At 48.2% G+C, this 14,757-nt stretch overlaps 1 protein-coding gene across 1 annotated transcript in view; it reads right to left on the reverse strand.

Moving 5' to 3' along the window:
* FSTL4 (follistatin like 4) overlaps positions 1–14,757 on the reverse strand; it is a 408,583-nt gene that overhangs the window by 346,302 nt on the left and 47,524 nt on the right. The window lies entirely within an intron of this gene.

Raw genomic sequence — 14,757 nt, forward strand, 5'->3', positions numbered from 1 at the left:
GGATAGAATGGTTACTACCATTTTAGAGGTAAGAAAAACCTAGGCACAGAAGTTCAGTAATGTGCCCAGACTAACCCAGTTGGTTAAGTTAGATCACACTCACAAGGTCTGGCTACATCAATTTGCAAAACCACAGAGATTAGAGAACCCAAGAACAGGAATTATGACAGTCCATGAGGAAGGCAAGTAGGGTCAAGTCCCCAGGTAATGGCGGCTGTTATCAAGTTATCAAGCTGTTATCGGTTATCAAGCTGCCAACTTGGAAGTAGAATGGGCTGTGGGATTCTTCGCATGATACAGTGAGGATTTTCTTGCCCTTTTCTATAGTTCCCCACGTTATGTGGTCATTGCACATGTACGATGCCTGTCCTGTGCTGGCTGGGCACAGCTCGCCCTCTCCCACGAGGACAGAGCTCACCATCTCCACGCAGACCCTGTGGGTCCTGCCCCCGCTCACTGTTACTAATGATGCTTTTCTACTAAGTCTGCTGGGTGTCACGCAGCCCTTTCACAGTGCAGCGGCCCACAAATTGGGCATCACTGCTCCCGAAGACCAGGGGTAAGCCACAGGGAGCTGTGTGTAGCAGCAGCTCCAGCAGAGGCAAGCTGTGTCGGCCCCCCTCTTGCCTCTGTTCCTGACGTGTGGGCAAAAGCAAGTGTGGCAGGGACGGTAAATCCCAAGATAGTTTTTATGAAATGACTAATAAAGAAATAATGAGAACCCAATAACTACCAATTACAGAGGCAAGAGAAATAATAAAAATAATAAAGCAGAAAATGTACAAAGCAAACAATTAAGACTACTTTATTAAAACAATACTTGCTATTCAGCAAGCGTTAATTCTCCCTACACAAGGGCAGTAACTGTTTATCATCTGAATTTTGCACATTAAGAACGTGACACAGAGAGAGTTAATAAGCTCCTGCAGGTTCTAGGACACTTCGGAGCCCAGATTAAAAGTTAGCCATGCTCACTCTCAGGCTGAGATGTCATCTCTCATTAAATTCTAAAACAGCTCAGAGAACACACCATGTTTATTATTTTTCAAATACTATGTGGCTGATTCTGGAGGAGCCAAGACAATCTTTGGAATGAATACACTGATTAAAAAAATACTTTAAAAGTGTCTTTTTTTTATTTTTTAGCTCAGTGGACCAAAATATATAAATCAGAACTATTCTGGTCTAGTGAGTACTGTAAATGTATATTTAGATGTAACAAATATCAGTGGAAAATATCTCTGGAAAGTAATTACTTTATAATATATGTGGAATGTCTTTTAAATACTTAAAGGAACTGATCCATTTTAAGGACATAACTTACATAAAGAGGCACAAATATTAATTACCAAGCTGGAAACTCACTTGCAAACTTATAGCCTAAAGTGAATGTGTACAGATCAAGGCATAAATATCAGAAAAGCAGATATTTTAATGGAACACTTAACTGCATAAACCAAGGACCCACATCTAGACACCAGAGTTCTCAAGGAGTGCTGAGTATGAAGGATTACTTCAGCCTTTACACTAAATTCCTGTCTTTGACCCCCTTCCCACCTGCCAACATCTAGCTCTCCTGTGCTGTGATTAATAATAAATCTGAGTATAAAATGGGCTGAAAACTCAAATGCCTACAAAGGCTACTAGATAATTTAATGAGTATGGTTCTTCTGGGATTTCACCTTGTTCCTATTTATTTTTCAAAACTGCATCTGACACTCAGTCTCAGCATCAAGGAGCCACTAGGGAGTACTGTGGACTGTGGCAAATAGGAGAACACGTGCACTCTCTAAGGACGTGGCTGCTTACTCCTCCAGGCCCCGCTTTTGCCATGAAGTCATGTGGGGCCCAGGGTGACTAAAGCATTTCACTTTCCAAAGTAATCTGTCTATTTGGATCTATATGTACAATGTCCTTCATTTTAAATGTTGGCCAATTATTCAACTTAAAATGGAAAAATGAAGAAAACCCAACGAAGGCCAACATTATGTAAGTCGAACAAAACATGACCATGGGCTGAATCTGGCCCACGGACCACCAGCTTGAGACTTGTCATACAAAACCAATACAGAACAGACCTTGGGCTCAGGGGTCTTAGGAGAAGCCCTAAAAAGGGGCAGACAGGCTTTGTGAGTTCCCCAGGTAAGGGATGAAGTGGTTCGGTGGAAGTTCTGTGACACCTTCAGGATCCAAAATGACCTTGGGGGATGCTCATGAGGAAAAGGGGTTTGAATCAGTAATGGTGGGGTTGAGCATAGGCCAGTAGGCAGGAGAGGCAGGTATGGGCAAAAGTCCTTCCCAGCCCCTTGATCACCGGGGCAGAGCCCCAGAGCCGCCAGCATTCACGGGGTGCTGGGTGAGGCAGCCTATGGGCACAGTCTCCTGCTCCTGCCATTTCCTGGACTCCAGCCAGTGGCCATGTAGTCTCTGCCATCACGTCCCCTGGCCCACAGAACATACTCTCCCTCTGAACGTCCCGGGAGTGTGGGACAAGAAGAGCCCCGCAGTGCCTGTAGCTCGCCGTCTGTATCAAGAGTCGGGACCAGCACCCTAAACTCCGTTCAGAGCATTGGCCACATCTTCCCAGCATCTGGCGTCTGACGCACCCTGTCCATCTCCATTAATCCTTCCCACTGCTCCCGCTCCCATCACAAACAGCCACGGGGGCCCCTGCTCTTCCCAAGCTTTTTTAAGAGCAGACCATTTAGAGAAGACCTTAGAGAGCTGCCTTACAGCTGGGAGTCCTGGGGCCAGGGGTCCTAGGGAGGCCACACCAGTGACACACAGAAGACTCTGAGTATTTCACTACAGTGAGGGCCACTATAAGGGCTGCCCACTAGCCGAAGCACCCCACCAGCCAGATCGCAGATCCTTCAAAAGCACATGTTTCCTCCTCCATAAAACAGAAGATCCCACTACCTGGCCACACTGGATGACGGAAAGGGTTGAAACAAGTTAACTCAGCAAAGTTTATGGTGGGGCTTTAATGATGACATTGGTCACCATGTGCCCCCTCCCGCTTGGTCCCTTCCTCCCAAGAGGTAAACAACATATGGAGAAGTATTTTAAACAAACGTCAAAGCAAAGAATTTAACCAGAAATCTCAGCCAGAATATCCATCGCTAGGAAATGCTGGCTGAACATCCAGGGCAATGCTAGACACTTCACTCGAGAGTGAAGCGGCCCCAAGGATGGGATGAAAGGGAAGGTAGCAAGGAAATCCAACTGCGGAGAGCCTGGAGGTTTATGAACCCTGCTCGTTCCTCGCGCCCCACCGCTGCTACCCACTTGCCATGGGGCTTCAGACCAGTCACTTCACCTGCTCAAGCTTGTGTCTTCAGCTGTAAAAACGAGTAATCCCGCAGGGACCTCCCAGATCTGCAGGAGGATCACTGGGATGATTCCATGAAGGGCAGTGCCAAGAAGCGAGCCGGACTTCACAAGGAGGGCACGACCACCAGGCAGAGCATCCGGGCAGGCTGCTCAGTGGCGGGGGTGCAGCCATGAAGGCTGGCTGGGGGCCTGGCCCTGGGAACCAGAGAACAAGGCACAGGGTTGGGGCGGTGCCCGGGCCAGAGTGCTAGGCGCACCCAGAGAGCGCTCAGATCATCGCCCTGCGGCTCAGGGCTCGGGGCTCGGGCAGCGGCAACACGGCCCTCACTATACTCTGACCGTCTCTGATCCGTGACACTGGCATCCTAATGGATCTGCCTGTCAGCTATGGATAAGCATTGAGCTAATAGACGTCAAACAGCATTTGCATTTCTGAGATGGCTTCATCTGCTCCCTCTCCCGGGACTCTCCAAACTGATATTTGAAATCTGGACAGACGGGTCTACTCTTGGACAGCTCCTCTTCCAGAATCTCACAGGAAAGAAACAATTATTTAATTATTTCCTAAACAGACAGCCAGTGCTGAGCTTATGAAACAACTAGCACAACCACAACCACAACCACAACCAGAAGCTGCTTCTCAGCCTTCTCATCTTGGGAAGGCATGCAATTCCCTAAGAGACTCATGCCCCTTGTAGTTTCAGTAGCTTGCATTCATTCATTCAGAGCCCACTTCACCATGAATTATCTTGTTCATCAGCAACGCTGCAGAAGGCCATGAGAGATCCGGATGCCGGAGGGTGTCAAGGAGGTGAGCCTCTGGACGGGGGTTCGAGGATCCAACCAGGCTGCTAGCTTTCACCCAAGCTCCCTCCAGGTGGTGACACCAGAGTCAGGATGGAATTCTTGGTTTGGATTTCAATTCCTGGGACCTCTGTAGCTAAGAGAAAATGCTGCAGAACTGTCTGTCTGGGGAACATCTGCATTTGGGGGTCCCCGACACAAGGTAATGAATGTATTTTCTGGTTTTCTCTGGCTCTATTTTAAACCGTCATCATTTTAAACCATGAAATATGTCAAGTGATAATTAAACCTCACCACAGACAGATACTGTGGAAATGATTAACTTTTACCATTTCCCCCACACATTTTGAATATTCTGAATCCCTGTGGTACAGGATCATTACATTGATGGATGAGAAAAGTTGTCTTTATAATAATTTATTTTTAAAAGAACCAAAACAGAACTAAAAACTCTGTACTTTTACACTGGGTTTTAATTTGAAAACTCCTGCTGTAAGCTCACACTGAGAGAGGAAGCGTGGCGGGAGGGAGGAGCTCTGACTGAGGGTCATCATCTCTAGCCCGGCCTGACAGGCTGTGGGGCCTGGGACACACCCCTGGCCACCTCTGAGGATCAGTTTCCTCATCTGTCAAACACCCATGCTAATATGCTAATATCCTCCTTCTCCCTGACTTGAAGGTTTTCATGAATGAGGACGTGAGATGACAAACGACAAAGCTCTTTGAGAGCAAAAAGCAGCCTGCTAACACTATCCAAGTAGAAGATGCTATTATTCTAAATTCTGTATACAGGGGGAAAGGGATTTGCTAGCACAGCTTTACACAACCACGGTCTTAAAACAAACAAACAAACAAACAAAAACGCATTTTAGATTCACCTGAAGTTTCTAAGCATGAGATTAGATCTGACCCTATCAGATAAATGTCCCCTCTTAGCCACAGGACTCCCATTTTGTGTCCAAATAGGCAGCGACTCACACAAATGATAAAAATTCAAATGCAGCAACTAAGCAGCTGGATGGGAATGCTGCTTGCAGAAAAAAAAAAAAAAAAAAAAAAAAAAGGAAAAAGAGATGGCAAATAACTGCTAAAATTAGTAAAACAAACAGATTGAAATGTATTTTTACTCTGACAACTCATTTTCCAGACCTGTGATTTTTTTTTTTTTTTCTTTAAGGCGTTTCTTCTGAACACGGAAGGTCCCTGTTTCTCCCTGGCTGGAAGGACCCCACAGACATCTCAACTGCAGAATGACGACTCCACGTTTGTGAATACGAACGTTTCAATCACCATTGGACAAACAATGCTGCATTTCCATGGAGAATGTGCTTTCCTGACAGACCTCAGTTGAGCCCATTTAAATTCTTTGGTTAATTTCCTACAGAGTTCAAAGGATTCCCCTCTCTTTTTCTATTTACAAAATACAATTGCAATGCCAGAGGGTGCTCATGAGAATTAAGGGAAAGACTGGATGTAAAGAGGTGTCCATTAAGAGCTCTTCCAATCTAGGGAATTTATATGAAAGCAGTGAAGTAAGGCTTTGACCCTAAATTAATGTGTGGACAATTGAGAAGCCTTAGGGAAAGCTGGCTCCTGAATGAGAGATCTCGTTGTACGTGAAGCCCAGGTCCCCCGTCACCATCTGTGGCCCCCGCCCCGCCACAATGCCATTGACAGGCAGGCCAGCACAGTGAGCGCCCACCAACCTCCTTCCCAAAAAAGAACAGGATCTCTAATGAAAAATGGAAAATAAAGCTTGTAAGAAGCTTCACAGAGCCAAGCACTGAAGTCACCTTCAGGGGAGAATCCCTTGGGAGTAGATACTGGGGTAGATACTCAGATGTGGAATCTCCGAGTAACGGCTAATACGCAGAATGGACATTTTTTACCTTCCTGCATTCATGTGTCCTAACTGGGCAGAGCCCCAGTTGTCCTTTGGGGATCCACCTACCCCCTATGCCACCTTGACTGCGGGGCTTGGCCTGTGACTTGTGTGGAGCCCAGGAACATGAAGTAGCCCAACGGGCTTATCACAGATTCAGGCAGGGGCACATGACCCCAGCTCATCCCACCCGAGGGGATCTTAGCACTGCTGCAGGAAATATCAGATCAGAGGCTCTCTCTCTTCCATAGGATGTGGAGTCATATGTGGGGAGAATGGACTTACCATGTAGGGGAATCAACTAGAATGGGGTGAAGAGAGAAACCAGGTCCTTGTGCCCTATACCAAGCATGCCTGAAGCCAGCACCCTCACCCCTTCACCCCCCTTCCCGACTACCCAATTACATAAGCTAATAAGGGCCTCTATGTGTTTGAGTTGGTTGGGTTGAATTTTGCTATTTGCAACCACACGTCCCCACTGACAGGGTACACCATTAAAAGTCAGAAGGAAACCCTTTGTCAATATAGCCATCCTCTGGAGAAAAGACCCTGAGACTTCACCTCTACCAAAACATTTGGTGAGTTGTTCTCTGGGGCTCCCATATTGGTCTACACTGAGCAAACGCTTTCACACTTGGTTGTCAGCCCATCCGTGAGATGCCTGGCCACGGGGCCGGCACACCTAGGTGGCCTTTCTGTCTAAAGGACACTTGTACATCTCCTCAGCTGACACATTCATTGATGTGTGTGCTCTGTAATAGCAGGGACCACACCCTGTCATCACTACACACCCAGTAAACTCCAATCCACCCAAGGAAACTTCCATTAGCATCCAATAAACCCTCGAGAAACCCTAAGAATGGAACTTACTTTCCACAGGAGCTATTTCTCCTTGGGAAGTAGTAATTATCAAACGAGGCTCTCGGACGCTGCTTCAGAAACATTGCAGGGGTGACATGGTAGCTGAGCTGAGAACTCCCCAGAGGCTTCCAAAGACTTAGATGGGTGGGCAATAGCCAGCCTACATGCTCAGGTGAACGGTAGCAGGCACCATTCGACTACGCTGACTGCACTCAGACCCTCTCTCTGTTGACTGCCCCTGAGACCCCAAAGGCTACGGGTCACTGTCTGGCTCCCACGGAGACAGAGGCCAGTCAGAAGCTTCTCATTTCTGTGGCACACGTTCTCTGACTTCCTGGAGAGCACAAGGCAAGCTAATAATCTTCCCTCGTGTGACAGTCAACATTTTGCAAAAAATTTTCTACGTGCAGACCCTGAAGCATTTCTTGGAATCCAGTGGCAAGTGGTAGAGTGTGCAGAGGAGCCCGGGGTGGGCTGCCATGCACAGGATCCGACCCTGCCTGCCTGATCTGCAAGCGCCCCCCCCCCGCCCCCCACAGCCCCGGGTGCTGTGGCTCATTTACTGAGCACAGCATGTATACCCGAGGATGCACATGAAGCCCTCATGGCAGTCCCAGGAGACCAACACAGACCAACAGCTGGGCAGCAGGGAGCTCCCCAAAGTGAGTGGGACCAGAAGAGAGAGCACCAGCAGGCCTCACTCATTTTGATGAGATGTCTCACCTTGCAGATTATTTCCTGTTTTGGCTCTGTTCCCACTGGAGTAGAGAGATTAAACATTTGTTAAGAGAACAACACTATCTGAAGATAGGAAGGCAGTTTTTTTTTTTTTTTAAGAGAGTTTTAAAAAGATGAATTAATTCTCATGACAAGAAGAGAATTAGAACATAATGGTCAGTTGGACTCTGTACCTCATTTCCTAATAAAGAAAGACTGCTCAACAGCAATGAGACAAAAGAGACAGAAACAAATGCCTTTTAAGTCACAGATAATTAACCCCAGAAGCTTGCCGATGGCACATGAATATTGCTAGAGCAAATGGCTTAGCAAGTTGGAAAAGAGCTTCAGTGTTTATATGGAGAAGACAATTTCAAGGCTTCCTGAAAAGCAGAAACACCCTTCTGGCTGATGGGCCAGGCGACGGATGAAGATGCCAATGTCAACCTTCACTGTGGGGCCTCGGAGAAGAGAGGCGAGGCCCCAGGGCAGGGACAGGTCTCAACAGGCCTCAAGGGAGTGCCATCACCCCGCCTCCAGGCCGTGGTGGGTCAGCTCAGCCAGCCGCAGGGCAGGGCTGTCTCGTGAAGGGCTCACCTCATTGTCCCTCTACATTGGCCGTGGTTGGCACCCTTTGGGTGTAATGACTTCGTAGACTACACAACTCTTCCCCACAAGTTCCAGATAGGGACCTTACTCCACGTGTGCAGTCACAACCCCGAGGAGACTCCGTGGCAAGCACAGCTCGGTGCACAGGGGTTCCCCGCCCTGCCCAGACCTACAGAGGCCCTACAGTTTGCCATCACAACCACAGAGATCTAGCTCACCTGCACCAGCAGCTTGTCAGTACCTGTTAGCAGAGGGACTCACAAGTCCCCAGAAAGAGCACAGCGGCTCTCTGAGGACGCTTGTTAAGGAGAATGAGCCTTCCAAGGGTGCTGGTGAGAAGAAGCAGCACAGCAGTAAGGATGGGGGGTCCTGGAGCTGTGGGACCCAGAGCCTAACAAGCCGGCAGCCCCTATACCTGTGATTTTGCTTTATGAGAAGTGGAGACGTCACAAAGAGCCAGGTCAGCCCGGGGAGGTGCCAGGTGTCTAAGGCTTCTTCAGGGCTTGCTGTGTATGAGGAGCACGGGAGGCCAGAGAGAAGGGCCCCGCTCCCTGCTCTCCCAGAGCTCGCCCTACACAGTGGCATGAGAGCTGCCCCTCGCGCGGGCCGTGACCGCCCATACTGAGTCCTGTGGTGCCGAGGCTCTGGGCGACGAGTCACACACGTGCGGTTCTAACGGCAGCACGAGCAGCTGCCCATTGTCAGCCCTGAGCTGTAGCCAGCAAGGTCCTGCTGCTTCCAAATCACTGGGGGCAGCCGAAACGGCCCAGGCACTAACAGGGGACAGCCACTCACCCAGAGCCTGGTGGACCTTTGATCAAGGACGATCATGTGCAGGGACAGGAATGAGAACTCAGGCTCACTCAGGGTGTCTCAGTCCACCGCCAATCGTTCAAGGCCCAGGCACTCAGAATTATCTCCGGGGGGCTCGGGGAACAGAAGCTTGGGGTGACGCACAGCCTGAGACCCCTCTGGCTAATGCCATGCATGATCCTTGGCAGAGGCCCTTGTCTTCACTCCCTGAGCTTTATTCCGTTGGAGTAATGGAAGGGTTGGTAACTATGATGCTCAAGGACAATTCTGGTGGACCCTGGTCACCAGGTCACTTGGTGACCTGAGACATTCCTCACTTTAGGCCTAAGGCCAGATCTACACATGCAAGATGGGAAGAACCATAATGGAGACTACCAAGGCCACCAGGCACTGATGCCACTGCTGACGCTGGGCCGAGGGCTCTCCACACCCAAGCTCTCCCTGCCACATCTCCATGAGGCCATGAGGGCCAATGACAGCATGCTGCTCAGCATCCTTCCTCTGAGGACCAAATCTGTCCCCATTCCCTGGCATTTGAGTGAAGGTGATTTTACAAACCCCCAAGAGACCACGTGATGCCCCCTGGCCAATTGCCATGTTCCATCCCCTCCCTGCCACAGTGACCGGCTTAGGGCTTAGGATTGACCTGGCCAATCAGAGTCCTTGCTGGGACAGGTCTGGGGTCATTCTGAGGGAAACAGTTGCACCCTCTGGGTTGGTGAGCAGTCAGGACTGAACTGGGACGGCTTGTAGCCATCCTGCGAGGCCGCACAGAAGAGGCCAACAAGCCAAGAGAGGGAAAGAGGGGGAGGCGGCTTTAATCAGCTGTGCTTGCAGCCAGGGCCACCCTTGGATTCTCAAGTTTCATGAGACTTCCAGGCTTTAGCCAGTGCAAACTGGCTTGCTGACTGTAATCCAGGGTTGGGACTAATGGTCTGTACTATTACAATGCCCCCTTTTTTCCCAATAAGATGGAGAAACATACCCAAAGTCACCCTGTGAGTACATACGGAGGGAGGATTCTACTGCCTGCCAAACAGTCATGATCACAACTGGGTCGCAGAGCGTTGTCTTCCACCAGAACACACCAGCCAGCTGTGCCCATCCACTTCCCACTCAAGCTGGGGCAAGCAGGTACAATACAGTTTTCCAGCAGCTGAAAAATGGCAGCACTACCCAGAAAGAGCCAATTTCTGTGGCATTAGAAGTAGAAAGAGATAGCTGTCACTCTTACCTTTTTGAGGCCCAGGGACTGTAGGAGAGAACCAGCAAGAACCCTGTACGTGAGTGAGTGAGGGTGGAATGGGGAAGGAAACTTCATCTCTTCGCCCAGATGGCAGTCTTGATTTGAAAAGGACCTACTACCCCAGGCACTGCCAAATTTGGATGGCTCCTTTCTAAATTCCCTGCATCTGCAGCCATTAAAGAAGTTACCTCCAAAGCAGCTAAGAGTTTATTCATCTGTTTTATGGAAGGGAGTCAGCCACTTCACATTATACCAAGACAGATTATGCAGGCAACTGAGAGATCCAGAAAACATCTGCTAAACAAAATCAGAATTAATGGTAAGCAGAACGCAATTCTTGATACCCGAAGTTCACCCAGATGCAGAGAACTATAAAGGGGCTATGAGAGGCAGCTGCCAATTAAGGGCTAATTCCAAAGGTTTTCAGAAAGGGAGGAGCTTAGTCACACAGTGGGGGACTGGCAGGTCATGTTTATTTAGTAGGTTTGCATTGCTAAGGAGTCAGAGCTACCCTGGCTGTGTGACTGTCACTCCCTCATTCTTTTTCTGGGAAGACAACAGCATTCCGGCTCTCAGGTCTCCCTCACATCCTGCCAGAAGCCAGACCAGGCTGGTCTGGACTAGAACGTGTGAGTGAGCCATCCCTGGGAGGGTGGATCATGCAATAGGACATCGGTACCCACGCCAAAACTCACCGCCTCTAATCATAATGCAATGGCAGACATCTGGAATAGTCTCCAGCACACCCCACGTACCTAAGAGATGGCTGACAAGGGCTGAATTATCCTGGCCACTTGCTCAGCTCACTCAAGTGTTCTCTCATGGCTGTAATTCAATGTGATGGAATCAGTTAGAGAAACGTACTGGTTTGAGTAGATGAATTCTGGCAGCCACAATCAGCACCAGCCCTCGGAGTGGACACGGGAGTGTCTTGGAGAGGTGAGGTTGGCACCTTTGGCTGAAGCCTTAGAAAAAGTTGAAATTAAATGGAAGATGTCTAGAGGGAGGTATAAACACACATGCGATGGAAAGCAGATGAAGAAGCAACCATCTCTCCGTGCCCACGCAGCTAACACAAGTGCCTCCCAGGGCCCAAGGACAATACAGGACTGCACCGAAGGAAGAAGGGCTTGGTCAGCTGGGCAGGCACGTGGCCCTCCCAGAAGACTTCCTACCAGTCCTGCAGTCCCGCCACACCTACTGGTACAACATATTTCCCTCCAGGTTCCCCTGAGAGCCCTAGCCCTAATCTAACTTGGGATCAAATGGCCCCTAGATAGTTTTCCTCCAAGAGTCCCTCGTAGCTCTCTAGCCTTGGCAGTGGGCATGAACGTGCAGAAGAATGTACACGAGAGAGGATCAGTGCACGAAAGGGACATTGGTCCAGAGGCAGTCCTTGTTCCCACAAATTAGCATGGGCAGGAAGGAAGGAGTCTCATGTGTAAGGTGCTCTCTGCTCTCCTCCTGTCATGGGTTGCTGAGGGTCACAGGAGGGAAAGAATGTAAATGCTCTCTGAAAACTCGAGAACTGAGAAGTTATTCTCATTATCACCACGTCACCGTTCTGTCCATGCAAAGCCCTCAGAAGTTACTGGTACCGAGTCATAGGCTCATCCTGAGCACCAAGAGAGCACTCCCTCTGCCTGAACTCTCTAGAGCAGGACTTGCAAAGGACACTGCATGGAATGCCAGCCTCAAGATGATCAAACACAACAAAATTAAGACGCCATGGGAAACTAAATTTGGAAAATGCTGCATATTACACCCCCTTTTGAGAGTCATTTTTAGCATCTTAAAGGTCTAAGAGGTTCTGCAGTAAAAGTCTCAACAACTAGCTCAATACTGAGTCCAGCATTGGCCAAGTATGTCATTTTCCTAGGGCTGCTACAATAAAGTTCCACAAACTGGGTGGTTTAAAAAAGAGAAATTTATTTTCTCACAGTTCTGGAAGTCAGAGGTCAGAGGTCAGAAATCAAGCTGTTGGCAGAGCCATGCTCCCCCTGAGGGCTTTAGAGGATTCTTCCTAGCTTCCGGTGGTTGCCAGGGATGCTGGCATTCCCTGGCCCATAGATCCATCACTCCCCTCTCTACTCCATTATCACAGGGCGCTCTCCGCTCTCCTGTGTTCTCCTCTTCTGTTATTACTTATTGGATTACGGCCCCTCCTAAAAACCTGGATAATCTCATCTTAACTTGATTACACATCTGCCAAGACATGATTTCCAAATAAGGTCACATTCACAGGTTCTGCATTGGGGTATCAACATATCTTTTGGGGGGGACACAGGAAGCTTATCTGAACATGGAGCACTTCGATCAGTTAGGAATATCCAATGGATATCCACAGAACACTCCTTAAAAAAAAGTGCCTTTCTAGAGCCAAGGCACTCAGTGCCTCACTTGTCTATCACTGGAACAGAATTAGAGTGAAAAGACAAACCACATTTAGCAATGCGTAGCTTGCACTCAATTCAGAAAACAATTGTTGAGCAACCAGAGCCTTGGACTAGGGCCATGAAGAATCTGGAATGAATGAGGGGAGGTTCTCTGTTCTTAGGAAATTACGTGATAGGATGCCTTAACTCCAAAATAAGGCAGGGTAAGCTGAACACGTTAAGAACGAATTGGGAGGTATGAGGGAGAGGTGGCATTTAATAAAGATTAGGGACAAAGAGCATTCAGGGTACATGAACAGTATGAGTAAAGCTAGAGACAAGAAAGTGGGCCACAATCTGCGCATCATGACAAAACTAGATCCAAGGCTGGAAATAAGGCAGAGAGCAGGTCCAAGGCACAGAGTACATTCGAGTCACCCTTACAATCTCCAGCACCACTGTGATTTATCCTGGACTCCATTCCCACTGTTAATTTTAGTCCCTTTCACTTCTCACTTCACAGACTTAGTCAACACTTTCCAAAAGTCACGTAGTTATGAACTTGTAGCTGGTCATCCATTTGTACCACTGAACCTGGGTTAGAGAAGATACTCCTCAGCCAGATGTAGTATGACAACAAAAAACAGGAAGGCATCGTGGATTGTGTGACGCAGAGGTTACCTCCTCCAGACCTCTCCAAAATCTCCCGGGCCTGGTGAACTGGGCAGAAAAATTCAGTGTTACTTATTTGCTCCTCTTTCATTTCCAACTGTAAAATAACCCTAAGTGTTTGTTGAGAGACAATAATGTCTTATTTTTGTCTGTAGGAATAATCGTTTATTGGAATATTTAGAGCATTTCTATTATTCTTACACTTGTGCACTCTTCTGGAGATTAACAACCCGGCCATTGAAGCACGTGAATTCTCAGGCCTGAAGATACTTGGAACCAACCTGTAAGGTCCCACTCCTCCCTCCTTCCTTCTTGCCGTGTTATAAGCACTGACATTAAGGCACGAAGCTATTCCAGGAACTCTCAAACACTCAACTTCGACAGAAATCAGCAGGAAAGACATCCGTTCACAACGGGGGATAAAAAGTTTATGGGATGTCGGCACAAATTTGCTGGTACAAATGCAAAACCTGCACTCCCAGTCAGCCAGCTGTGAGAGCTGCTACTTCCAGAGAGGAGAAGGTTATGGGTGAGTAGGACATAACTCAACCACACCTCTGCTCATCCCCCAACAGTGTCAGTCTTCAGTGGGCGTGGAGCCGGGGGTCCAATCCGGCCTTCTAAGGCCTCTGAGCAAAAATACACATGATTCTCTCATACCCCAGCCTTACTATTTAGAGACCTTTCCATAGGTTAGGTTTATATGTGATTCCATAATGCAAATTAATTCCAAACATTCATTCTTGAGGCTACTGACATGAATTAAATAATACTCAAAACCAAATTTCATGCTGACTTTTCTGCTTAAGGCTATTTCTTTCCAATTTACACGGTCATCAATAAGATACATGGCCTCCTGGCTCTACCCATATCCATCCAATTTCATTTGGTTTTGAGATCGACACAATGCCGCTTACTCTACAGATGCAGTTCAGGAGACACTGAGCCCAAAACCAGAGACAATGGCAAATGGGAATGGAAACCACAGAGTTTATCCTAGAGCCAGATACCCAGCTCCTCTGAACCCAGGGTTTCAGCCCCAACGGGTGGCAGCAAACAACCAGGGGGATTGGTTTACCAATACAGACAGTATGCAAGGCTTAGGTCTCCAAGCTCTAGAAACATAATTTGATAACATGGCCACTCTAGGTCTTTCATTGTGGTGCTTAAAATAAGAATTAATCAGGAGCCAAGGATGTATTACATTTAGAGGTCAATGTGGAATTTGCTCACACCTTTAGATCGCCACTCTTTCTGGAGACGGCGCTACAGAGAAGTTTGTCATTAGGGCTGAAACCAAAGGCCGGACCCTAGACCAAGAACTCACTTGGATTCCCGACTTCCTCCTCCTAGTCCTGCAATAAAGAGATGATTGGCAAAGAATCCTCAAACCAAAGAAAAGACATCTTATTCGACAGTAGGTATTGCTGAAAGTAAGGGAAACT

This window comes from Callorhinus ursinus, unplaced genomic scaffold (genome assembly GCF_003265705.2).
Source record: "Callorhinus ursinus isolate GAN/ISIS: 27379988/994484 unplaced genomic scaffold, GSC_fseal_2.0 scaffold30, whole genome shotgun sequence".
Classification (NCBI taxonomy): domain Eukaryota; kingdom Metazoa; phylum Chordata; class Mammalia; order Carnivora; family Otariidae; genus Callorhinus; species Callorhinus ursinus.